Below are 27,952 nucleotides of genomic sequence, written 5' to 3'. Positions count from 1 at the left end.
GCAGGTAAAAGGATGATGTGATGACAGTGTAAGGAAAGGTATGAAGACTTGTTGTGGTAATTAAAAATGAATGGTGCAAAGGCCTTGTATAGTAGTAAAAATGAACATAATGGCTGGGTATGATAATAGAAATAAAGAGCATGGAGGCAGGGTATGGTAATATAATTGAATGCTATGAAGGCAAATAGCAGTATGAATACCTGACATGAAGGCATCGTATGGCAGCTGCACATATATATATATAAAAGACACAAGGCAGAATACAGTGATACAAGTGATGGTGTGATATGGTAGTATAAAAGATTGGGTCAAAGGTAGGGTATGTTAGTATAAAGCCAGGATCTGCTAGTACAGTGAAAGGCACAAAAGTTGGGTATGACAACAACTTTCTGTCAATGTAAGACCAAGGAGTGTCACTGAGATCTATGCTGTATGCTACATCTCAAATTAGAGGCTAAAAGGATGTGATATGGCAATAGCATGATGAGGTGCAAGCAAAAGAATTATGATAAAATGGGCTCTGGAATGCTGATCTGGTAATCATGAGCTACTTTCTTTGCCATTGAGTCAGATGCTATCTATGGATCTTTCAAGCCAGGTGTGCCACCAAGGCCAGGTGATGATGGTGGATGTAGATCTACAGAGGAAAACATATTATGGTAAGTACTGGTGATGGTGGAGAGCTGACGCTGCAAGGTAGAATTTCTAAGCTGTAGATGATCTAACTGTTCCTCCAATTTACGGATGTGGTGGCGAAGAGATTTCTCAGCTTGTTCCTTCTCTGATCGCATTGCTGAGAGCTGTGCCTGGTAGCGCGCTGCCTGAGCCTGTGCATCTACATACTGCTTCGTAGTGGCACTGTCACGTTCAGTTATTTGGCTCTGGATCTTTTCCCACTCCTGGCTCCGCTCCTGCCTCAGACGCTCCACCTGTGAGGATAATCCTGCACACTCACGGATTCTTTCTTCCAACTGAATTGAAGTGCGCTCCAGAAGGGCATTCTTGGTTGCCAGCTGGTCCTGCAAGCGCCCCGCTTCCTGTGACATGTCTTCAGCCTGTCTCCTTGCCTCTCCTAATTTCTCCTGTGAGGTTTTCAACCTCCCCCCCCTTTCCTTGCCCCGATCCTTCTTCTATCCCTCGTACCCTTATTCGCACCCTCTTCCTTCCCCTCGCTTTCTCCCTTCTCTCTACTTCCACAGTAGTTTCTCCCTCTTCTACTCGTTTTCCTCGCTTGTTCTACCTTTTATGTCTATCCCTATACTATCCTGCCTCCATCCTATCCCTACCCTCTGTCCTGCCGTATTTCCCCTCGTACCCCTCTTATTCGCACCCTCTTTTTGTTCTTTCTTCCTTCTACTTCTGCGCTGATTTCCCCCTTTTCCATTCCTTTTTCCCGTTTGCCCTACCTTCTACCATTAACCCTATCCTCTCCTGCTCCATCTACCCAGCATCCTCGTAATCCAAGGAGAGTGGAAGAAAACACCCGGACCACTTCTTCTGCCAGCCACATTTTTCCCATATTTTTATCTTTTTCAGGGCTGGCTTTATTTACATGTTTTTAGTTATTTACACCTTTTTGTACAGTTTTAAATAAAACTTTTATTGGGATCCCTCGTTATCCACATATCTTTTACGCTGTGCGGATAACGGGGACATCCACATCTGCTGCGAATGGATCTTTTTACCTCTTTTTTTGGTATTTAAGTGAGTTTATTTTTCAATGGTTTATTTACTTTAAATCCTTCAATCCTCTTTTACAGTGAGAGAAGTAACTTATTTATTATTTATTAGTGACCGGCAGCAGACTGTTTACGTATTTTTTTATGATAATTGTACTTTTCTTATTGCTTTTGCTGAATGTTTTAATGATTTTATTTATGGTTTTTATCTTTTGTATGTTTTCTCTTATTATAATATTTCCTTTTTAGTATTTTACATTTTTTTGTGATACGCTTCCGTCCGCGGAAGTTAATGTAACCCCCTGTTTTTTTATTTAATAAATGAAGTGGATACTGCGACTGCGTTGTAATACCCTTTGGATTTACCTTACCTGGATTTTACACCGTGGATGCTGAAACAAGGTGTACTGCCCCTTTTTACTTCCCCTAGGTGTATCTATGTGGACGTGCTTTTTTATTTACAAAACCCTTTTTACTATGAACCATGTGTGCTTTGTCTTTTACTTTTTACTTATTCTGAATTTTACTTACTTTTATCTTGTACTTTTACTTTGCTTTACCCTTTTACTCGTCTTTTACTTAAGCTTTTACTTCGGCTTTTTACGAGTTTTCTGTCTACTTTTTACGATCTTTTACTTTTTTCCTCATTCTAGCTTTTATGTATTTTGACTTAGATGTTAGTTTTTCTTATTGTTTTAAGCCCTTCTGGCGTATTTCTTGTAATTCTTAAGCCCTTCTGGCACTTGTCTTTTACGAAAATTTAACTTTTTTTACTTTGGTGCCTTCTGCACCCGTTTCTGTTGTTCATTTTAGGATTATTTTTTTTATTTTTATCATGTATCTTCGTATTGGTTACGCTCCCGGTAGGCCTGCAAACTCCGGGGGGTAGTTGGCTTTTGAAGTTGTGTGGGTTCGAGCCTTTAGCTTGGTCCCCTCACCCCTTTTCGAGGAACAGAACGGGGCCCCTCATTTTCCTTGGCCTCTAAGCCTGAAGTCTCCCGCCTCACGGGTGGCCTCATTTGGGTTCCCCTGTCACATAACCTTACACTTCTATATTTCAATCATCTTTCTCCTTCCGTTAATTTTGTTCACGCTCATTTTCAGCTTACTCTTTTTTGTTGAGTTTCTCTCCAAGCTGAAGAACTTGATCCTCTAGTAACTGTCTTTCTGCCACAGCATTCTGTAGAGCTAGCTGTGCCTCTCCCAACTTCTGCTCTGTCTCGTGTAATGTCTGTGGAAGATCTTGCAGCAGCTTAAATCTGTCCCCTGCCTGCATATCTTTTATCTGAAAGGCATCAAAATTACAGTATGAGAAATGAGAAAAGTTTGGAAAACATACTAACAAACAAATTTTCTTGTTATCTGATTAACATGATTCTGGAACCAGGGAGTATCACCCTTTTAGCTAGGTCTATGTGATTATTTCTGAGGAACTATTTAAGCCTAAACTAAAGCATCCTTTGCTAAATATCACTGCCGGCTTAGATAAAACTTAGCTTGAGGGAAGTTAACAGTGATGTAGCCAAAAATATAAAAAGGTCTCTGAAGTAGCTCAGGGACCATGGCTGAGTCTGCACCAGGAAACCTTGGCTTAGATAAGAGACTGGATGTACATGCATGCATACCAATTAGTGTTGTGTGTATTAGCCTGCATATGTTTGTGTTCAGTAGTAAACGTGTGGGTCTAAAGGATATACACATATATCTACATATATTATATGAAACATACAAATCTTTGTAAGTGGGGGAAAAAATGAACTAACCTGACTTTCAAGCTGGGAACATCTATGAGTCGGTTTTATATTCTGACTCTCTAGCTTCTTGAATTGCTTCTGCTGAGATTCCAGTTTCTTCTGCTTGATTTCATTTTTTCTGGGTTCTCATTTTCCCTTTAAATCAGTCCAGGGATTCTCTCTTGCTGGGGTTGCTGTTGCTGATGTTGGAAGCCGTCTCTCCATTCCTGTAAGCAGGAGGTGATGGCTTCTCTGATCACAGACAGTGTGCTATCTGTCCCTTCACCACCAAGGTTCACTTTTTCCTTTCTCTCAACCAGAGAGGTTAATGTGTCAACATATTTTTGCGTTTCTGTTAATGGGTCATGTGCAGCACATGAGGGACACCCTTTCCTTGCTTCTCTTTCTAAGTTCTTCATCTTGTTGAGGCTTCTATCTCCCTGCCTCCTATTATGTCATCGGGGTCTGGGATTTCATCACTTTCAGATTTTTTCTCAGAACCTGAAGACATCGTTGCTGATACCTTGTGACTGCCTTTACTTTTAGAGGTTTCAAACATCTTGAGATTATCAGCTTCGATCCATCATAATGCCCAAGGCCTAGCACCTTTCCAGGCACGCCCTCCTCCATCAGTGTTGAAACTTCCCCTTTTCTTCTGTTCTTTGAATTCCTTGACTCCTGCCTTGTCTATCTCTAGCTGCCACATCCTTTATCATATGTTACTCCTGAATGTTATACTCCTTCAAGACTTTTAGTTCTGTCCTTCTGATTACTTTTATGGCCATCTGAAATCAGCTTATCTCTCTTGAGTTTGAGAACTTCATCCTCAAGTTCTCTAGTGCGCCTGGCATGTGCTTTCTCTGACTGAATCATGTTTTCCCGCATTTCCTCAAATTTATCCTGAACCACCCGTTCCTACATCTCACGTGTCTCTGCCAGTCGCCTCATCCACTCCTCTTCCACAGCTGCTGTTATGGGTCTCTCATCTGACTGCTTGAGATTTGTGCTGTACACATCCCGCAGAGTCTTGTGCATAGTGATGTTCTCTTCCTTGAGTGCCTCCATAGCTTGCAAGCACTGTTCGTATTCAACTAGGTGCACATCCTTTCTTGCAACCTGCAATGTATGATAAAGATTAAGGAGTACTCCTTTACACATTAGCTTACTGGTGCTGAAAGTGCACATATACATGCACTGTCCACTGTAATTTTGTTTAAACTTTGTGTGAAAAAGTTTGATTCATGGGTAAATTAAAGCGAGATTTCCAACATAAATAAGGGATGAATAACAACAGCCGATAATGGATGAAGAAGAGAGAAAGGACTTCCAGATTATTAGATTGTTGAGTAAAGCATCTCAGAAAAACTGTAAAAAAAATAATCTGCGGGTTAAAGAAGAACCATACTGACTGCCTTTCGCGGATATTTTCAAAGATATTAACGAAACGTCTACCGCTGGACTTAAAACTACTAAAGAAACTAAAACCACATCAGTTCATTATAAAGAGGATCGCTCAATCGAGAACCCCGTATAAAAAAGAAACTCCTGCAGTCTCAAAAGGGTGGTTCCCTTCTCGGTATCATTTTACCGTTAGCTATATCTGCCCTCTCCGAGCTTCTCTCGCAATGAGTTCATCTGCTGGCGGAGGTCGTGGAGATGGTACTGTAATCAAAAGAGTTTTGCCTAATCCCTAAGTTTGTAGTTGACAGTGTGCTTGGTGCCAGTTACCACGAAAATCAACAACAAAAAAGAGAAGATAATATCGAACAACAACAGCAGCAGCAGCGGGGTACGAGTACCCCTGCATCCTTGAAGGGTGCAGACGTTACCACGGGTTACGCCACTAACATCGCAGCTGTCGAAATATGCGGTCTCGTGCACAGAGTGGACCGTCGCCGCGCCGCTTGATAGACGAGTATAAGGAAGAGGTGACAACGCAATGTGGAGAAGGAGGAGGAGGAGGAGGAAGAATTGAAGGTAAAGGTGAAGTCATGTACTCACCATACCCTCCATCGGTATATATGCCCTCAAGAAAAAAAAAACTTGAAAAAAAAATAAAAATAACAATAATCTTGAAGATGGTGATGATGATGCCATTAAATCACTCATGAAAATCTACTTCAAACCAAATGAGCGTGATTATATGGAAGGAATCTTAGATATACTCAATAAAAATCCACTAATTAGCTGGAATAATCAAGGTGATATAAAAAATCCTATTCAGAATGTGAATATTATTGATGTTCGATTTATCAGTCGAGAGAACACCACACAAATTACTTGATGTTGTTCTGTTAGTTAGGGATATAGCAGGGATTCCTAAAGAACTTGTATTGAATAAGAGAGCTCGATCACACACATTCATTAAAGAAAAAGAAAAAGAAAGAATGATTGGAGGATGAATCCATAAATAAATAATGGATAATAATGATTCTCATCGTTTAAACCCTCCTCCCTCCCTCCGTCCCATCTGTACCTCTATATGTAAAGCGCCGGGTGAACAGCGAGTTAGCTCATTTTCACGCTGGTGTGCAGGTGTTCAGAAAAGTGATATTCGAAGAAGAAGAAAAAAATACCCGGCAAGATGGATGCGAGTCTTCGGGAAGAATTATCTCATCTCCGTCGGAGATCGGCTATGGCGTCTTAGAAGCATAACATTATTCAGTCGCTTTGGGTAATGCATTTGCGATTGACGAATCCTATGCCCGAACACTTTATTTGTCAATTTGCGGAAGAAGCTAAAGAACGCGACCCAGATACCGTAGAAGGACTTAAAGAGGAGATAGACCGCACCAGTATTGAGTTGCAGGGTGCAAATACTACAGTCCATATATTTGAAAATGCTCCTAATACGCATAAGCAAATTCAACTATTACAGTTAAAGAAAAAAAAAGTTGAGAAAGTCTCATATAACGCGGTACTCTACTACGTATAGAAGGACAAAGATCAAAGATCCTGTAGGAGACAAAAAAGGAGAAAGTACATCAGCACTTGGGATGCGAAGGCTACAGCCTAAAAATGAACTTAACACGTATAATCAAGGAAAAACAGTCTTACGTATTCCGGCCCTTTACCGCGTATAAAAGGGGGCCCGAATGGAGCGAGATCAGAACTCCTCCTCCTTCACCCCCGCTGCTGTCGGTGCTGGTGCTGTCTCCACCCAGCTAGGGGGTGGGGGGAACCTCTCGTCGTCGCCGGAGCCGGAGTCGAGCCAGCCAGCCAGCCAGCCAGCCAGCCTACCGGCCAGCCAGCCTACCGGCCAGCCAGCCTACCGGCTAGCCAGTCAGCCAACTAGCTAGCCGCCTCCTAGTGGTCAACAACAACAACCGCGGTTTCCGTCGGCACACCACCACAACCCCGGGCCCCCACCACCGCTGCTGTTGTCACGCCACCACCATCACCCAGCACCAGCAGTCGCTCTAATAATAAAATAATAAAGGTAAGCTACCTACCTACCTACCTGGTTGTTTTTTCTTTGTCTTATTATTGTGGTAATCATAATAATAATAATGCCTGTTCAAGCTTCCTCACAACAACAACAACAACAAGTGAGAAAGAGGAAAGCAACTATCGAGCTCGGTAATTGCAAAAAAAAAAAAAAAAAAAAAAAAAAAAAAAAAAGTAAAGTTGGTGTTGATGATAATAATATTAATAATAATGAGACGGTAGTAGTAGAAGCAGAAGCAACAGCAGGTCTTGCTACTGCAGAAGCTCTCAGTGATAAGAGTAATAATAATAATAATAATAAGAGCAGTGTAGAAGAAAAGGAGGTGGTGACGGTAGAGGATGAGGATGAGAAGGTGGAGATGGTGCTAGTAGTAGATGAGAAGAAGGAAGAGAGGGAAGAGGAGGAAGCAGAAGTAGTAGTAGTAGTAGTAGATGAGAAGAAGAAGAAGGAGGAGGAGGAGGAGGAGGAGGAGATGCTGGTGGATGAGAAGAAGAAGGAGGAGGAGGGAGAGGAGGAGGAGGAGGATTATGCCCAGGCTCTTCTTACAGCTGAGGAGGAAGAGTTTATTCGGAGGGATGAGTCGAAACCAGTTAAGGTTCTAGACTTCCGTGCCACCATACATTTCAAAAACATCTTTAACTCATCGAATGATGATGATGATAATAATAATAATAATAATAATAATAATAATAATAATAATAACATGTAGGTCGGGGAGAGGAGGGAGAAGAAAGACGTATTTTTGCCGGGGCAATAAATACCTCAAGTTCCTTCAAGGAGACATTATGCGGTATCTAACGGATGGCAGTGTAATGTTAGTCCTCCTCCCCTCCTGTGTTACTGCTAAACCATTTGATATGCTCTTAAGATTAGGGGAAGCATATCCCTATTTTTCGCTCTTTGCTGAGCGGAGAGGTCTCTATGACCTTAACCACACGGTGATTAGTGACAGGGATATTTTAGGGACTGAAATTCTCCGAGGGTATGAGCTTTTCTCGCGGACCTCTCATAGCTGCTGGTTTTGCGCAGTTCGGGGGTATCTTCCCGTTGAGGAAGACCCTAATATTTCTCGAATTTTAGAAAGGTCGAGAGACTCGCATTTCAAACATTTCACTCTGCTTGACACTTCAGCCAACAGAGTGAAGTATTTAAGATAGTCCTCTCCCTTCTCGTAAAAGAAGCGAGTGTTAGAGGTAACCTCACCAGAATCATATTTCCCTCCTTTTTTTAACATTTTACGCAGGATGGGCTTTACGAAGGCGAGATCCTTCCTACCCTCGAAAAATTTGCCCGTTTGATGGAGGAAAAAGAAAAGGTTACCACCTACCTCCACCGATATTACTAAATATTAAACGAAAAAATGTGTTTTCAAGTTAGTTATAAGATTGAGGGGCATCGTGGTTGCAGTTGGTTTTGCATAGTTCTAGGGAGAAAAAAAAATAGTGTGTGTGTTTTCAAGGTAGTTTTGAATTAGTATTAACAAACAAACAAAATAAATGTTTGCGTTAACTGAATACCTTTTTGTCGTTGCCCTTGTAATCTGTTTTACTAAATACTCGAGAAGGGTGTTCCTTTATTAAGTCCAACCCGAATCTTGCTATGATGTAAATGAAAAATAATATATAAGCACCGCATACATAGCTTTTTGTATCCTGACTTCTTGTATCTAGATAGCTAATGCGTCCTTTTTATGAATGCGTATCGATAAACGCTTGGATAAATGGTGAATACACACCCGGATGCATGCCATAGGAATCCATAAAAATAGTCCTATGGTTTGTAACCACACATAAAATCCAATGTCCCATGCGCGGGGTAAAATATTCACTACGCTTATCATCATCATCACCAGCAAATCGCATTCATAGGTAGCTCAAATTCCATATCAATTCGTAGGTTACCGGATTGTTCCAGAGCAATGGAGTCTGCTAATTTTTGCGCTTGTAGATGTAATACGAATAACGTTCTACCAGTAGAGAAAGCATCCCTTGTGACAACGTGATCTTTTTCTAACCCGATTGAGTTTAGTAAATGGTAATAAGCATTGGAAAAATGGTAAGGGAAATTAACGTTGATACTATAAACGGATGCTCCACTAACTGTCAGGTGTATTTTCCTAATGCTGTTGTGATCGAAATAAAAAGGGGTTCTTTTTAAATGATCCAGCAAATGCGTCAGTGTCACACATGAAAAGTACAATTTTTTAGGTATAACGCTTTGCCAGGGTAAGTCTATTGAAAATGTTTGTTGTCCTAGAGACATGATGTATGTTTTATATAGAGTTTATATTTGTGTATAGATAATCAACGGAGTTGCCTGGTTTCTGAAGAGGCATGTTTAGTGCGAGCATCGCTTGTGGGTGGGGTATCAGTCTTGAAATATGCAATTTCGCTTAATCTGCAACGAATTTTCGTTTCATGTTCTCATCCGATGTGTTGAATACAAACTCGCTGGAAGAGAATTCCAGCCGAATGCGCACGTCAACATTATCCATTAAATACCCATGCTTGTAGCCAAGTCTAACAAAAGAGGTGCGCATAGACGCACACTGTGGTTTTTCACCTCCTTCGTTACTCTATTCTCGAGCCGATTCAGATTTAATAAGTATTCTTGGGGGTAAGCCTTTTGTATCCCTGAACCTATAAAAAATATACGTATAGTCTTCATTGAACTCATTTCGAATTACTCGAGCTGTGATTACTGCTTGGGATGTGGGGTCATCAGGTGTAATAGCATATATATTTCAAGGGTAGAGGATATTCGCCAGGCCGATCTCGTATTGTAATGAGGGGTCTAAATGTAAAGGTTTAATTGCATTTACGAAAGCGCTTGGTGTGTTATTCGGGTATAAATCAGATGATGCGAGCCATGTTATGTATATATACGCCTCTGTTTCCATCTTTAAAACAATGAATAGCATAAGGTAGGAGTGAGGTATTTAAATTCCCTTGCCTATGAAGTTTCCATATACCTCCCACAGAGCAAGTGAATCTGATTGTATGGTTACATTGTAACCATACAATCATTGTAACGTACCCTGAAGAGGCTGGTCGTGACGTCATGATGAAGATAAAAGAAAAAAACGTGTCAGTATCCAATCACCTTCTACAATTGCGGGAGTGTGTTACGTCATCCTCAAGGTTATGGCATACCTATATTTTGCGGGAGTGTGTTACGTCATCCTCAAGGTTATGTCGGTATCAGTTTACCCTCGGAATGTGTTAGGTCATCCTCAAGGTCATCCTCAAGGTCATGGCATTTCTATATCTACTCACACACACACACACACACACCCACACACACACACACACACACACACACACACACACACACACACACACACACACACACACAACATATATGTAGCCGCTGGCATCAGCTGTGTGATAGTGCAACCACATATCATCCTCTCCAAGATGCCCAGACCAACGCAGGCCGCGACAAGGGACGCCTTGACCCTTGTGTTAACAGATGTATGGAGTGGATGAGCTCCCTCACGAAGGGGGCCCATCAGTGGTGTGTAGGGCAGTTCGAGAGTTAACACAGGCTTGGCAACACGTACATAAGGACTGATCTGGAGACTTATTAAAGGCCTTGACTGTTCCCGCTATGCGTACGTATCAAACACATTAATGTATAAATATAGATATCATTTGCACATGTATATCATTGTACAGTTTATGTATTATAATACAGAAGAGTGCTTGGCAAACTGTGCAACATTTTTACTCTCTCCGGTTGCAATAGTATAAGCACTGTTAGAAATAATGTAAGTTAACACAAATCTAAGAGTGACAGTGATTATGATTGTTATATATTGATTACAGGTTTGACCGCATTCCAATAAACTGTGAAGCGAGTATAACGCAGTGGTATCAGTCACCTCAAATTGCCAAAAATAATCTAAGTGTGTGAAATGGCACTTATAGTCAGACGCAAAGGGAGATCACTGCTGTTACGTCGCCGTGACGAGAAAGAGACGGACGGAAGAGGCGAACTGCGGTAAGTCTACGGAAGTGACGCTGTGTTTGACGGGCGATTATTGTGGGGCAGAAACATCATAGTTGTATTACGAGTGTACAGATCCACCTTATGATCAAGTTTATTTGTGATTAGTTTTTGGTGAAAAGTAATGTAAAGATTTAAGGATGGCTATTACTGATTAACGAAAATCCGGAAAACTATTTCTACACGCGAAGGGAGTGAAATGTCTGAAATTGATGTAATATGTCATGAAGGAGGATTTCTTGTTTGTGACATTAATGACCATGGTCCCCATGTACGCAAGTGCTTGTGTTTTGGAGAAAGGTAAAATAGGTAAAATAAGTTAATAAACGAAAAATCAAAGAAGGAATCAAAGAAACGGAATATTGGAAACAAACAACACTGGTTTCACGCCCATTACATATTAATTGGATTTCAGAAGTGATGCAAAAAGTAACTAACTTCATAGGACATAATAAACATTAAGAATTACTCGGCAATACTTCTCACAGAGACATTTCAATGAACACATACAATTGAAGATATTAAAATGAGAGAACTTGAAATAATGTGGAAAGAATGAAACATTAGATCAAGAAAAGGAGTAGCTTTTTTGAAAAAAGATCTTGCACCAAAAATCGACACAGTAATAAATTAATCATATAACACTCTGGGAGTAATGTGGGTATTGGAGGACATACAAGAGGTGTGTGTTATTATTTACAGACCACCTGACTCAACTAAAGCTTTCTGCAGAGAAACACTAATAGTCATCAGTCATTTTACCGAAACTGCAAACTCCAAGGCAACAATAATGGGTTCTTTCCCTTTCCCCTCATTGACTAGGAAGCAAGGGATATTAGATTAGCAGTAAGCGCTACCAGAGATGAGAAAGAACAAGTACATTTGCTTTTAGCTTTTAAGGACTTCTACCTTGTTATTGTTCATGTTATTATAGAAAGGGCCATGCTGAAAAATTCGAGAATTATACTACCAAAGGTGTCAGTACAAGTCAAGTTAGAAAATTATCTATTTACGCAGCAAAAGGCGGATCTTTTAAATTTATCAAGAGCTGGAGAAGTCACAATCTCTGAAGGCAATCTATTCCAAAGACTACAAATAACAGTAAAAAGGCATCTGGAAAATTGAGATGTAGACAATCAACTTGCATCAACTGTCATTGAAATGAGGGTCATGGAAATTCTAATAACTCTTGCGGGTTGAAATAAAAATAAGCTAAAAATAATTAGAGACGGGATGTTTAAGAATGAAAGAATCCCATTATCACGATGCCCAAGGTGCAAATTCAAGTCAAGACAGGAGAAATTTAATGGAATTAAAAGAACGATCAAGCAGTCTTAATTGTGACTCTCAATCATTTCCTTGGATTTGTTAGGATTTACTTACATGCCCCACTGAGAACAGTATGATTGACTTATCGTCAGGTTTACAGTGCGATTGTCAGTTACAATTTGCCTGGTTGCCAGAGAAAGACTACCAGCATAGGGAGAAGTAACATCAGCATATGCCGAAAATTTATTCATGCTTAGTTAAAATACTAAAAACTTTGCCACCATCAACAGATTGCAACTGACAAGCCAAACATTTTTGATTTACAGTGTCAAAAGCTGCACTAAAATCCAGAGAGACAAGCCTTGTCTCATGACCCCTATCTAAAGCAGGCTACATTTCATGCACCAACATCAGCAATGCATCATTACAGTTTTTTAAGGAAACGATCTCAGATGTCCAAAAAAGCATTAAACCAGCAAACGTTAAAGACCATGGATAAAATTGGTAAAATTGAAATGGGCCTATAGTAATAGGTCGAGATTCTAATAGGCCCTTGGGAATAGCGCCAGCACACTGAAAATGACCCTTGACAAACTAAAGAGCGTAAGATTAAAGCTAATTGACCATTTAATCCTTTTAAAATCAGAGGAAACAAACCATTAGGGTCTACTCCACCACATTCGCCTAAGTCTGTTAACAGATGCTTGATCTCATGGGACCTGAAAGCAAATGAATTAAATCATGGTAACGGGTGACAGGAAAGAAGAAGTTCAATATCTTCTTCCCTTTGTTTTGGTTTAAAGCATTCTGGAGGAGGACTCAACACTAAAAAGAGATGCGTATAGGTGCTGACTACCATTTATGAAGCTATGACACTTTTTCAAGTGAGCACAGCATTATATTCATTATATTCTCTCAATAAGGATGAGTGCAATTAGCAGACCTGAGATTATATTAGGCAGAATATTTGTCCCTATAAGCCTGATGACACCATTCATTAAACCTTGTTTTATCATGTGAACCAGAGTATTGCTGTGTACTAGCCTCGTCGTGATGTCCAATAATAACAAGTTCAGAGTATTAACAGACCAGGCGCATTATAAACATTTTGCCAAACAATGCCATCGAATGCATGGTAGATCCACCCCAATTAATTCTAGACTTTGTGAAATTTGTCTAGTTAGAGTAAAATCTGGGGTTGAAAGTCCAGTTGGATTTTACAAGTTAGGCTACGGTGGTCGGTAGAACCAATTGGCATGATGGACTCTCACATCAGTTAATAAATGATCCAAAGAAATTACACTCCTGTGAGTGGCACCGTAGACTAACTGCTCTCACCCGACTACATCTGGGAAAACTAAGGCAGAAATGCCATGTCGGTCAGTTGGGGGTACATAATTCAGCCAGTCTTGGGGGTGAGCATTAAAATCACCTATGAAGGTAAAGATTTAATATAATTCTCTTGAATGGTAATCTGCGAAGTCACTAAGCAATCATAAATGCTCTCATCGAAATTGGGACTTCTGTAAACACTAAAATTTAAAATTTCTTAAGACGACTACATGCTCACGCAACCATGTATTCATGACAACCACATTCATATCTCGTTGAACGACTAGCATTAAAATCAATCATAGAATATAAAAAAAAATGGGGCTCGAGGCAAAGAGTTCCTACGTAGCAAACAAGGGTTTATAAAAATCAGGTAAAGGCAAATCTGAAGCGTGCCTCATATCTGAAACCAGAATTTCAGCACAACAAATAATGCCAAATTTGGTTGAGCTAACTGCAAGTTCATTCATGTCCCCACGAAATCCATATGAAACAACAAGACAATATAGTTGAGAAAGAACTCAATTATCAAAAACCAATAGATTCTTTGCACCCCCTGCTGAGTAAAATTAACGGGTCCTCGTGTGCTGAGGAAAGTAACGGGTCCTCGTGTGCTGAGGAAAATAACGGGTCCTCGTGTGTTGAGGAAAATAACGGGTCCTCGTGTGCTGAGGAAAATAACGGGTCCTCGTGTGCTGAGGAAAATAAACGAGGTGAGGCAATTGCAGTGGACGCTCATATGAGGGTAAAAAAGATGGCTCCTCAAAATTTGAGGAAATAAGCACTGGGTGCACATGGAAATGGGCCGTGGAGGCTCAGAAAGCACTTTGCAATGTGCACAGGAATGACGAGAGGACCAATACTGTTGAGTAGTATATTAAACCAACGGCAACCAGGTTACAATTTGAATGATTTAATATGGTTGTAAAGAGAAAAGAATAAAGCCAAGGTACATGGTGTATTTACACTCGTAATCTCATATACGTCTTGGAGATTTTTCCCATATGCTTACAATGATTGCCGCTGGACAGGACAGGACTAGCGAACCGTGGAAGTAGCCGTGTTCGTTCTCTCTGCCTCTCTGTTTTGTCTTGGCAGTACGAGGGGTATATATACGGGCAATACCCGCCGCTTCCAAGACAGTGCGGGCTCGTTTGCATACGTAAATTGTTGGTCTGCGTCTTAACAGGTGTTATGGCGCTGCGCTCGTTCCCGCGTTCACTACAGGAAATAAGCACTAGGTACACATGGAAGTGGGCCGTGGAGGCTCAGAAAGCACTTTGCAATGTGCACAAAGAGTGATGAGAGGACCAGTAATGTTGAGTAGTATATTAAAACAACGGCAAAAGAGAAATAGAGTAGTAGTGATTAGCAAGTAAGTACATTGTACATTATAGAGGTATACATGTTACAGTTAACTATTGAGCATGACGGGGTCTTGGATTAAGACTTCATGTTAATATGGATTTGCTCCACTCTGCTTGATGGGTCTTATTAATGATCACAAAGTTTCTACTTATATTTGAGCACTCCAGAGAAATCGGAGTTTATGCATGTCCTTTGCCCGTGCTCGTGAAAGATTCTCTGTTCTGTTTTTCTGCCGTATCCTTGCTTTGCAGATCCTGATAACATGATGTGATGCAGGGTCCCTGCTAGATTACCAGACTGACTGTTCTCTGATGACTTCACTGTGCGATCGGACGACGTTATGAAAAGTTGTGTCCTGATTTGTCATCATAGCTGATGTCCACTCCACTGCCTGAAGATCCCGGTCTCCTTGACCTGTCTTAATATTTGACATTCAAATGCATAGCGATTTCTATTTGATGATTGATCGACTGGTATGAGAAAGGTGCTTAATGAGTGGGGTCATGTTGCATCGGCATCATAATGAAAGTTGTAGTGAAAACCTATAGAAAACCTTCGACGAGGACCTTCAGATAATTATTCAGCAAAAACACTGCAAAACAAATTTGCAGTGCAGAAACGATTGTTACCAAGTATAAAGCATAATGTTTTGTTGTCGTCTCTGCCTGAATGAATTCCAGTATTCTGACCCCGGTGTATCTATACAGTAGAGCTTATGCCATAACACACACTGTATTGCTGAGTCTTGGAGAGGTTTTTTATCTCGGCGGCCCAATGTTCTGGGGAGGAATCCACTTTGTGTATACAGGGGTTTGTATTCTCTCCCTGTGACTGGGGACGTGGAGTTTTTCCCTTGTCCGGCAGCAATATAGATGAGGATCACATTATAACTAATTGTTAATTCTTGGGAAATATGATAATAGGTTTTGCCCCTGTTGTTACTGATGAGGATCTCATGAAGAAAACAGGAAGGGATATTAGAAAATATAGGATTCAAGCTGCGCTATGTATCTGTGATAAAAGAAAAAAATAATATATATTTTCTGTCCAACCCATTTTGGAAGTGATGTATATGAGGAAAAAAGAACAGCCGATGGTCTCGAGGGCAGCGGTTTATGCCAGGTCTTGGACTATACTGTTATGCAGCGCCGTGCAACAGTTTTGTGTTGTTTGTGACACTCCGTGACCAAACAATGGGGGGAGTGTAGCCGCTGGCATCAGCGGTGTGACAGTGCGACCACATATCATCCTCTCCAAGAGGCCCAGATCAACTCGGGTTAATGTTTTCCACGTAGGCCGTGACAAGCGACGCTTTGTTTTCTTGTGTTGACAGATGTATGGAGTGGGTGCGCCTCACGAAGGGGGCCATCAGTGATGTGTAGGGCAGTTCGAGAGCTAACACAGGCCTAACAACACGTACATAAGGACTGATCTGGAGAATTATATTAAAGGCCTTGACTGTTCCCGCTATGCGTACGTATCAAACACATTAATGTATAAATGTAGATATCATTTGCACATTTATATCATTGTACAATTTACGTATTATATAGAAGAGTGCTTGGCAAACAGTGTAATATATGGACTCTCTGCGGTTGTAATAGTATAAGCACTGGTTAGAAATATTGTAAGTTAACGTAAATCTTGTGACAGTGATTATGATTGTTATATACTGATTACAGTTGATCGCATTCCAATAAACAGTGAAGCGAGTACAACGCAGTGGTATCAGTCACCTCAAATTGCCACAAATAATCTAAGCGTATGAAATGGCGCTTACAATATATATATGTATATATATATATATATATATATATATATATATATATATATATATATATATATATATATATACAAAAAAAAACTGTCCATTATGTATCGCACTGGAGAAGTGTTGCGTGGCCGACACTTCCGAGAAGCAATGCGGCTGAACCTGTGTTCTCCATACTTCATTTCAAAGTTTTCTACATTCAGTGGTTTCTCTTTATAAAATATATTTTGCAGATTTCTTTGCAAAAACGATATACGAAGTAATCGTGAATCTAATGTAAAATTTGGGAAATACAGACATTGTGATTTTATCCTACTAAGTTCTAAAAGCAGTTTAAAATAATGAGCAAGACACAAAAATGCATAGACACAACTGAGGGTCGGAGAGTAAGATAATCAACTGAAGACAATAAAAGTAAAGAAATATTGTGGCAATCAAATTTCAGTAATTGAAAATCAATGAATGTTCACTGCAGAGAACTGCTTTCAGAATGGCGTAACTTAGGGAGTGAAAATCAGCAGAAGATAGATTTGCCTTATCAAGTTAAGACTGGATGTAAATAAGAAATGAATAGAGGAAACATAACTGGAGAAGACATTGTTATCTTATACCACTGGCAGCTCCCGTCATAGTGATTGATCTCTTTACACACACAGATATACATGCATACATGCATATAAAACATTTATATTATATATATTATATATATATATACATATATATATATATATATATATATATATATATATATAATATATATTATATATATATATATATTTTATATATATATATATATTTTATATGATATATATATATACTTATATATATTTTATTATATATATATATATATATATATATATATATATTATATCTTGTATATACTGTTCCATGTATATTGTATATCTAGTAAATTTTAACATAATAAATTCAGTTTCTGCAGTTTCAACTAGTGTTTGTGTGAATTATAAACAAAGATCTGTGTTAGATAAATGTTATGATATTACTGGATTGTTATGATAAAAAAACAGCTGTTTACATTTTTATAGTAATTTCTCCTATTATATGATCAATCTGTTTTCCATCATGCACAGGTGTCAAGATGAAGCCACAATAAAATCTTGACACCCTGATTTACTCTACCCACATGTAACAAATAATGAACAAACATACACACGCGCACAGGCAGTGACACCCTCGTCGTTGACTTCGTTAGTCCACGCCGATGAGGTAGTCGATGGTAGCGCCCTAGGAAAGGAGGGAGCAAAAATGACTTTAGAACCGAAACATGAAAGCATTCTGGGATTTGATTTCAATAATACAATAAAATACTCATTGTAGGCATGTATATATACATACATATCTATAAATCATACACGTTGGGGTACAGTCACACCGGTATTGACGAGTGCACGACCACCCAAGTCCCTTACCGGCAGTGAATAGAGCAGGAGGAGCAGAAACAGGAAGGGAAATGCGAGGACGACCAGCGTGATGCAGTACCACTTGTAGTTCTTCCAGAAGATGTGTCTGAACGACTTCCAAGGCGAGAGGATCCACAGGAAGGAGGTGGTGGGGCGACTGTGACGGGTGATTCGTATTAAGGTTATTTCATCTACGAGTTTCATGGATGGTGTAAATTATTTCTTACCTGCTTGCTATCAATATGCGTGTTTCCGTTCATGGTTTACCTAATCTCTAGTACAATTAAGATATTCGTCCATAATCGATCAATTTTCAGTATCCAAATTTCATGCTCTCAAGAAGTAGCCATACGAACTCTGTCACGTTAGTCTACAGTATGTCACTTACAGAGAAATCTGCAATCTGACTGACTGACTAAATGACTGACAGACAGGGACTCAACAACTCACTTAGGTTCTGGCAACTTGGGGTTCATGTTGGGTTCGTCTCGACCCATGCCCGTTTGCCTCGTCTTCGACTCCTCCTCCGTCAGCACCTCCAACTCCATCTCAATCTTACCCTGCAAGAGAGGTGTTTTAGAAAGATCTGCCGCATGAGTCAGGAGTATATTAGGTAGTCACGGATGAGTAATGAATATATATATTTTAAAATTATATTATATATATATATATATATATATATATATATATATATATATATATATATATATATATATATATATATAAGTAAGATAAAGCTTTCGTGAAAACGAAAATGGCGGTTTCAAGGTTAGGTAATATTTTTGCCTTATTTTAAAATTTTCTTTTGTTACTTGATCATTGTCTTCCAAATTTAAATAATTCTCTGAACAGCATTGCTTCTATCCCATGGCGCTCAACACTTCAGCCGTGGGAAATGGTCTCGGTCGCCATCTTGCGTCTCCTCTCAGCCTCCATGAGCCTCGTCCTACGTGTGCGTGTGCGTGCGCGTGTGCATGTGTACGTGCGTGTGCGTACGTGTTGTGTGTATATGCATAAGAGTGTTGAAGGTACTGGGAGCGCGCTTTCTCACCGCGATCTCGGTGACGCCCTCGGTGACCCTGATGAAGGGGAAGAAGCCGTAGAGACGCTTGGCCTCGAACAGGTTAACGACGGTCGAGTTTTTGGCGTCGCCGTCGCCCTGCATCTGCGCCACCTGCTCGGGCCCGACGCGACCCGCGCGCTTCGCTGGCTTCGGCATGCGGCACAGGTCGAGGGTCATCTCGCCTGCGTGTGGCCGGGTCAGAGGGCGGGGCTTAGGCTCGGCTTTTCTGGCATTCTGATCATTGCTACTAATGCTACTACACTACCATTGCTATCACTACTATTTTTTATACTGTTACTATCTTTAACAGCTTTATTATCATTATTCCGTTATTGCTGTTAATAACAATACTAATATAATAATAAGAAGATATAGGTATATTCATGTATATGTATATATTTGTGTATACATATTTATGTGCATGTATATATATATAATGGAAGTCCATGATCGCCAACGTCCTTGTGTATATATAAAAGTAGATTCTCTGTGGACAGATTTCCTCCTCTCACGTACGTACATGAGTGTGTAAACAGGAAGCAGGTTAATGTGAACCGGAAACCGCACTCGTCTGGGTCAATTATCGATCTAGGTAAAAGTTCAGACACGATGAATATATATGTATATATACATATGTATAAATATGTGTGTATATATACATATGTATAAATATGTGTGTATATATACATATGTATATATGTGTTATGTATGTATATGTTTATGTATGTATGTGTTGTATATGTATACATATTTATGTACTATATGTAGATATGTAGATATGTATATAGGTATGTATGTACATATTCATATTATACAGATATGTATTATGTATTTAGATATGTATATATATGTACATAGGCCGCGGTGGCCGAATGGTTAGAGCATCGGACTCAAGACTGTCACGACGGCAATCTGAGTTCGAGGGTTCGAGTCACCGGCCGGCGCGTTGTTCCCTTGGGCAAGGAACTTCACCTCGATTGTCCACCTAGCCACTGGGTGGGTAAGCCAGCCCAAATCAAGGGTAGAAGGAGCTCAACAGCCTTGCAAGGCAGTCCTTCTAGAGATGGTGTCTCAGTAAAAACACCGGGCGGAAGGCAACGGCAAACCACCCCTCTAAATTGCCAAGAAAATCATGGAAATCCATGATCGCCACCGTCCTTGTGGGATTGGGCACCTGGGAAAAAAAAAAAAAAAAAAAAAAAAAAAAAAAAAAAAAAAAAAAAAAAAAATAATATATATATATATATATATATATATATATATATATATATATATATATATATATATAATCAGTAATAATTACAAAAATAAAAATAAAAATGACATCAACAGTCACTTTTCATAATTATTATCGTTTCATCTTTACCCTAAAATTACTACTTACTCAGATAGTCATCCCTGAGGATCAGGTCGTTGTCCCAGAGCTGGAGCGTGAGTTGAGGAGGCCGCCTCTCCTGCGTGGTGTGGAGGCTCCACGGGTGCTTCTTGTGCTCCACCACCATCATCTGCTCCACCTCCATCATGTCCAGGTCGTAGACGAGGCGCCAGTTGAAGTTCGCCTCTCCGTCCATGCACCTGGAGTAGCGTCTCGTTAACATTCCTGGCCACTATCCATGCCCGTTTTTATTGAGCGTTGGGTCTAAATCATATGGTGTGTGGTTAGAGTAATTTGAGTAGGAGGAAGATAAACAGACCTGTAGTGGATGTCTGTCTTCTGCAGTTCTTGGTTCCCTGCAGCCAGCCCTTTACGTAGACGTCGCTCATCTTTTCCCGTCCGACTAAGCTGGTCTCCTGGAGGGGGCGCGTCGAATACATTGTATACGACTACTCGCAGCGTATATCTGTAAGGGACAGTAGTTACTCATTTCTGCTTCATTATCAGAATGATTCACTGATCTACGATGAAAACGCTGTTATCTACTACTATACTTTCAAATCCAGCTCTACGAAAGGCCCGATAAAAAAAGCGACATTGCATACCGGGTTCTCCTGACATCCGTCAGAACTTTTCCTTGACAACCTACTTGTGAGGGCGCCGTGGCGTGATGTCCATGGGCGGAGGCAGCGGCTGTGCGGAAGGCAGGAAAGAGGTCGACCCACAGGCGCAGCTGCCCCTGGGGAACGCCGGGCCGAGCAGGGTGCATGAGGGCGCGGGGACTCCACGTGTTCGGGCACCAGCGCGAAGTGCTTGTGCAGAATGTAGAGAGCCAGACGCTCCTTTGGAGGACCCACGGTTGATGGCAGCAACGCGTCAGGGGATTCTGAGAAGAAAGCTTTCATTTCACTTTTTGCTGGCGAATGCAGAGGCAGGGGCTCCAGCAGGGAAGAATCATAGGCAGGAGATTCGATTGGCAGAGAATAAAGTAGTTTTGTTAATGACATTATCTAGTAGTGAAAAGTGGACTTTGGGAGCGGTATACTTCTCTTTCCAGTGAAGAAAACAGACTTCAGAATTTTCGATAACGCCCTTCATGGCTAAAACGGAGCGGGCGGCTCAAGAGGAATCAGATTAACTGCCAGAGAAGAGAGTGTAAATGCACCAAACAAGAGATAAATCTCACCGAACTCCGTGAGAGGGCAACTGTTACCCGCGACGGCAATGGCAGGGGGCTGAGCATGCCACACGGGCGCTTTGAGGTTCCTCAGCTTGGCAACGCCCGTCAGCACTTCGAAGGGAGTCTCCGTGTCCCTCCAGGCGTTGGAGCCGCTCCTGCAGGCAAGCACGAAGTTGAACGGTGTGTCGCTCACTGACTTTGTAAGCATACACCTTTATGTGTATTAATACATAGAGTGTTTATATATATATATATAATATATATATATATATATATATATATATATATATATATATATATATATATTATGTATATATGTATATATATAAAATATATATATATAATATAAAATAAATATATATATATAGATAGATAGATAGATAGATAGATATAGATATTGTCAGGATCGATATTGATTCGACATTTGAAAGATGCATTGGTTACAATTGTAAGGATGTCCGGACCGCGTACAATTGTTAAATATTTATTTACGTATTTTTATTTTGAAGGCCTATCAGTATAGTTAAATTTAATTTTTGAAAAGGTGGAGTAAATCATAATAATCATCTACAAATGGCTGACTTGTTTATATGTTCACAATTCAATGGGGGGGAGTAGTAATCCATTTTATCACCACGGCCTAGCCAGACGAGTCGTGGCTTCCATCTCGCACGCAGAGGCAGAAAAGTTGAGGGAAATGAGGCAAACCAGTACGGCGCTTAGGTTAGTCGTCGTTAGGATATTTTTTTTTTTTTTTTTTTTTTTTGGGGGGGGGGGGGCGTGGATACAGCAACGGAATATGTCGAAGGAAATTGAAGAAAGAAATTGTAAAAGTTAGAAGGGAAGGATCGATGATTTTTTGTCCAAGTAATAACGGAAAATACCGTGGAGTGGAGGTGAGTCTCGATTTCATATCACATTTGTTTTTATCATATTTATAGTAATGGTCATTGAATTATAATTAAAAGGCAAAGGGAGGGGTAAAATTGAATTGATTTAGTACAAGAATATTCCTGGAAGAAAAACCCACAATACAAAAACAAGATAAATATTTTTCTATGGAACTTTTTCTTCCATAGTATCAGCACGGAAGTGTTTTGCCATTCATTCATGAATATTCCTGTATTTTTTTTATATTCATTATTGCTAATATTAAACCCACTGTCGTACGCAACCTGTTTATTATTGTTAAATTACTGAATAAAAATAAATTGGATAAAACTGTTTTATCACCATTGTATCTTAAGCACACTCAGCAATATATATATATATATATATATATATATATATATATATATATATATATATATATATATATATATATATATATATATATATATATATATATACCTCGAGGGTGCGTCGATCAGGGACTTCTCCCTGTCCGTGGTAGGACTTCCAGGGAGATATGCTCTGGTGATCTCACCACGTTTGGAATATCAACACTCGTGGACAAACAATAAAATATGAACTAAAAACAAAATGAATAATTAAGAAAAAATAAAAGCAAAAAACAACACAAACGTAAGAAAAATAAAAGCTTAAAAAAGGTAGTCAATAAAAATTCGAAGCCGAGTTACGAGTAAAAAGTGTCAAAGCTAACTTAGTTTAACTTTCTTTTAAAACTTTTTAAAATCCGGCTTCGCAGCAAGGGATGCCACAAAATTCATGAGGGTAACAGACAACACCTCACTATAGGCAGAGGCAGTTGTAATCATGGGAGCCCTAAGCCACACACAGACTCCAAAGGAGCCGTCGACTGTCTTCAGCAGCACTCACCCAATGATAACATCTACCTTCTGACTACTATCCTCACACTGGCACAGAGGATTCTTGCACAGGGTAGAAGAGTAATCATTGATTGGGTCCCCAGCCATATTGGGATCAGAGGGAATGAGCTTGCTGACAGACTAGCTGAAGTTGGCAGTGGTATGCCCCCTAATCCCATGATTATATATCCAAGACGAATATTACTTAGGAAGAAGTGTATGGTGATAGCCCTCTCCCTCCTCCTGCAGCTTCACAGAGAGAAAACGAGATCCTCCCCCTCAGCCAGCTGGATCAGATGCCACAGGCTATGAACCACTGGCACTCTCTGAAATAATCAACAGAGGTACCGAAGTCATTCTTCACAGAATGCACCTAGGTTACCACTGTTCATGGCAGATCATACAAACAAGAGACCATGAAGAGAGGTGTTGCATGCATTGCGGCGAGCCGAACGCCACACCTGTACATTACTTAGAGAAAATTTTGTGAGCACACACAATTCCTGAGACAGGGTCCTCCGACAACAGCCGTTGTGCTAGTAAAGAGATTATGCAGTATGCTTACACCACGGCTACAGGAGCGCCTGCTGGCAATCCCACCGTCACGGTAAGCACCGAATGTCAGAGAACCAAATGAGACAGCCATAAAAAGCTGACAAAGATCGGGCCATATACGAAAGGTCCGGGCGAAGCTAGAACTTCGCAAATCTCTATCGATCGATCGATCATCGATTTAAAAATTATTAACATCACTGGACATCGAGCAGCAGATCTGAAAGGACATATACATAAGTCTATTCCTGTACTAATAGACCACGTGGCTGTTTGCCAGTGGCTCCAAATCCCAAAATCAGAACCATTCAGTCAGCGAGGGTGTAGGTGATGATGTTATCTGACCTCGCCTGACCTGACAGTTTGTGACCAGAGCTCGATGTAGCTAGGTCAGGTTCAGCGGTCACCGTGCGTGGGTTATCGCAACCCCGCGCGGCGCTTTTATTCTAAGCCAAGTCATAGCGTCGTCATACCATGTGTTCCTTTACATGTGCCGTGAGTCTTACGTACGTTAACTGCCATTACTGTTCACCATTGTACCAGAATTCTCATAGACTCTTACAGATTGGTGGCAGTGTGGCGCTGCGTCCTTTCGGCTCACAGCACGAACACAAGCCTCCAAAGAAGAAAAACGGCAAAAAAACAAAAAAACACATAAGTACTCTTTGTGGCCCCCTTTCTATTATTTCTTTTCCCTTCTTCACCCATACATCTGTTAAGCCACGGGTTTTTGGGTGGGTAAAAAGTGTTAAAATGACAGCAAAATGGCACGTTCTCACATTATTTTCACCTCAGATCGCATTACCATGTGTTCGAGTATGTGGTCAACAAGCATGAATATTGTTCTTTAGTTGAGTAGTTAATTAATTTCTCTCATTTTTAGAGATTTATGTTGTTTCAACTGCAACGAATTTAAAGCGTTCGTGATTTATCTTGTCATGAATATCATTTAATCTTATCTCGTTCCTCCCCTCGCTCCGATCTGACCTCACATTCTCTTTCCCCAGTTGGTGGCGACGTGGAAAGGGTAAAGAGATGACCGCTTGGTCTCCCGTAATTTGGTTATCATTGTTTTGTTAATACCTTGGGGATTAACTGTAGCATCGTTGCAATTGCTCAGTGGTGACACGTTCTATCGGCGCTTGTAACGTGATTTTATTCAAATCTACCTTTTTGAGTATAGCGTAGGATCTTCCCTCATATCATAGTGCACAGGACTGCCTGATGTAACCCGGGGTTGCGTAAACGCATAATAGATCTGCGCTCCGACGTTCGAAGTAGGTATAGATAAAACCAAAGTTATTCGTTCGATCGACATCTTTGAGTCGGTGTGACCCGCGGTTACGTCCGTTCATTAATGTAGTACTAGGGTTTAAGCCAGAATCATTATTCGCTTATTAATCACACCCTTCTCACCCTCTGAAGTCGCTTACATGTTTTGGGTAATTCCCATGTGATCATGTGATTCGTAAATATCTGTAGGGAATGTCACAAGCGCCCATCACAGATACGCAGAAAAGAGCAGGTTATTTATAGATTTTCCTGGCCGGTTGCTTCATTCTACGGCTTTTGGGTTTATAGGATCCCCCGTCGATGAATTCTAACATGTATAGCTAGACATGACTACCTCAGCAGTTCAGTTTTTCTGACCCTAAGAAGATTGCTTGCTAAAAAGCTTGTGAATATTTTTTTCACGTCACCAATCATTAATGTGTACATTCTGTCGCATATGTTGAATTCATTGTGGTAGCTGAAATAATTTTTAGCTAGCATTGCTAATTTACCTCAGTTTTGTAATAGTGAAAGTTAATATTTGTGTTTGTGATTCATTCTCTGTGTGAGGTCACTTTCGCTTTCCCTCTCATTCACGCTCGCTGTCGCTCACACACGCAAACACGCACACACTCACCTCACTCATCCACGCAGGACAAAAGACACTGAAACCTTTTCATTAATAGGGTTTGTTGCTGTCTTAGTGCCGGCGTAAAGATTTATGATGTATCTCTTTAGCCCACGATTTTGTCAGTCGTGACGAGTGACTCGTACATTTTTTTCTTCTGTGTGACGACAATTGGTTCAAGTAAATCCTTGTGGATTGCCATTGTCGTTTCCCTTATCTACTCTTATATCTATCAGAGGACAGATGGTAGGATCGCTACTGACGTCTCCCTCTCCTATTTTCTTCTTTATCTTTGTGAAAATAAAACAAAAAACGAAAAAAAAGACGAAAATAAATTAAAAACGAACATTAAATACTGCAAACTTTAACAAATAACTGGCTAGTGGTACTTAACACCCCCTCTTCTCTGTTCCCTTTCTTTTTCTCTTACTCTGGCCCTTATGTGTATGTTTGGGTTCCCCAACTATTCATTGCAGTCGGACCGACGTAACCGACACGGTCCCGAAGGAGGATCCTGCTGCAGAACCAGTCACCTTAGGATGCTGTGGGAAGGACGTCATCGAAGATCGTCATAGGCCTGCAGACCAGGATGTTCATCAGAGCAGGTGTTACGCTATCCCATGATGTAGTGGATGGGCGTTGCCTGCCGAGACGCCCGTAGATCCAGCAAAGGACCAGGAACTCGCCAGCACAGGTACCAATCGCCCCAAATTGCTGTGGATGGGCGACCCCCTAGCGGACCGCCCACAGATCCAATCAACTCCAGGAGCTCGTTACGGAGGAAATCAGCGCCCCGAGATGCCCCCCCCTCTACCCGAACGCCTTAGATCCAGTGAAGATTACGAGGACGGGAGGACGAGTATGCACCCGAAAAGGACCTGGACGAGATCTGTAAAGGGACATGTTGATGAGGACGCCCCCCGATTTAAGCCTGGACGAGGACTACGAGGAAGTCTAGACGAATCAGAAGTCAAGGGGGAACTGTGCGAGATTTCGAGGACGTGGTACGTCGAGGGGGGACAGATTACATCGAGGCCCAGGAAGAAGAGGACGACAGGGACGAGCAGCCACGAAGTCCCACCAGGACAACGCACATGAGAACAAGATAACCAGCCAAGTTAGGTTCCCTTGAAGGCGCCTCGAGGGCGAGGCGCGACTAGGTGGCCGAGCAATATGGCAATACATAAGTCTATCCTGCACTAATAGCCACGTGGCTCCAAATCCCAAATAAGAACCATTCAGTCAGCGAGGGCATAGGTGACGATGTTATCTGACCTCGCCTGACCCGACAGTTCGTGTCCAACGCGGCGACACAGTAAGGTCGCCCTAACCCTCCCCCCCGGGCGGGGCGGCCTGACACGTGACACCGCGTGACCCCACTTTACCCCTTAGACATCGTCTCGTGTGTTGTACGACCTTAATAAAGAGTCATGCCGTTAACAAGTATAACTACCTTCTGTTCAAACCCTTGTACTAGAGTTCTCACAGACTCTTACACTCCTCTCTTTTCTCCCCGCAGTTGAAGCAGCCCTTTCGCGGGTGTTTCAAAGCGAAGGGAGGAACGTACCGGCAAAGGCACTCGGCGGGGCGCAGCAGATAGCGCCAAGCCAGATAATGCCAAGAGAGCTACTATGATCTTTCGATCTCGAGGGTTTGTACTGACAGTTTAAAGAGATGTAACGCACCCGGCCCACAGCAAATTCGGCCTTTGGGTCTTACACGTTATCGTGGCACTTGTGCGTCCAGCCTTTTTTTGCTGCCATGTTTCTAATTGCTTGCATTAAGCTTCGTGCCCTCTAGCCCACTCTTTTCCCATTCGATTTTTTCGGCATTAGGATAACTCTGTAACTGGACTCCATCATTGGGCGCGTTCGGACGTGGGGCAGACCTCTACCCCTGCTGGGGAGGGGTGTCTGGGGGGCCTTAAAGTGCCTGCCTTACGGTATGCATAGAGTTGCCATTCTATTTGCTAGGGACTGATCTGGCAGACCATCTAATAACTGCCACTCTAGTTTTTTTCGCATAGGAATGATAGGCAGGTAGGAGCCCCTCACCTTGTCTGGCCCTCAGCCTAGTTCTGTCTA

General features: G+C 41.1%; 2 pseudogenes; both read right to left on the bottom strand.

The window, feature by feature from the left end:
- Positions 1-5,425, bottom strand: LOC119577638 (annotated as a pseudogene).
- On the bottom strand, positions 4,343-24,276 carry LOC119577637 (annotated as a pseudogene).
- Positions 24,277-27,952: the final 3,676 nt, after the last annotated feature.

This window comes from Penaeus monodon, chromosome 10 (genome assembly GCF_015228065.2).
Source record: "Penaeus monodon isolate SGIC_2016 chromosome 10, NSTDA_Pmon_1, whole genome shotgun sequence".
In the NCBI taxonomy this organism is placed as follows: Eukaryota; Metazoa; Arthropoda; class Malacostraca; order Decapoda; family Penaeidae; genus Penaeus; species Penaeus monodon.
The sequence above is the reverse complement of the archived record's forward strand: the minus strand, read 5'-3'. Positions and strand labels throughout refer to the sequence as shown.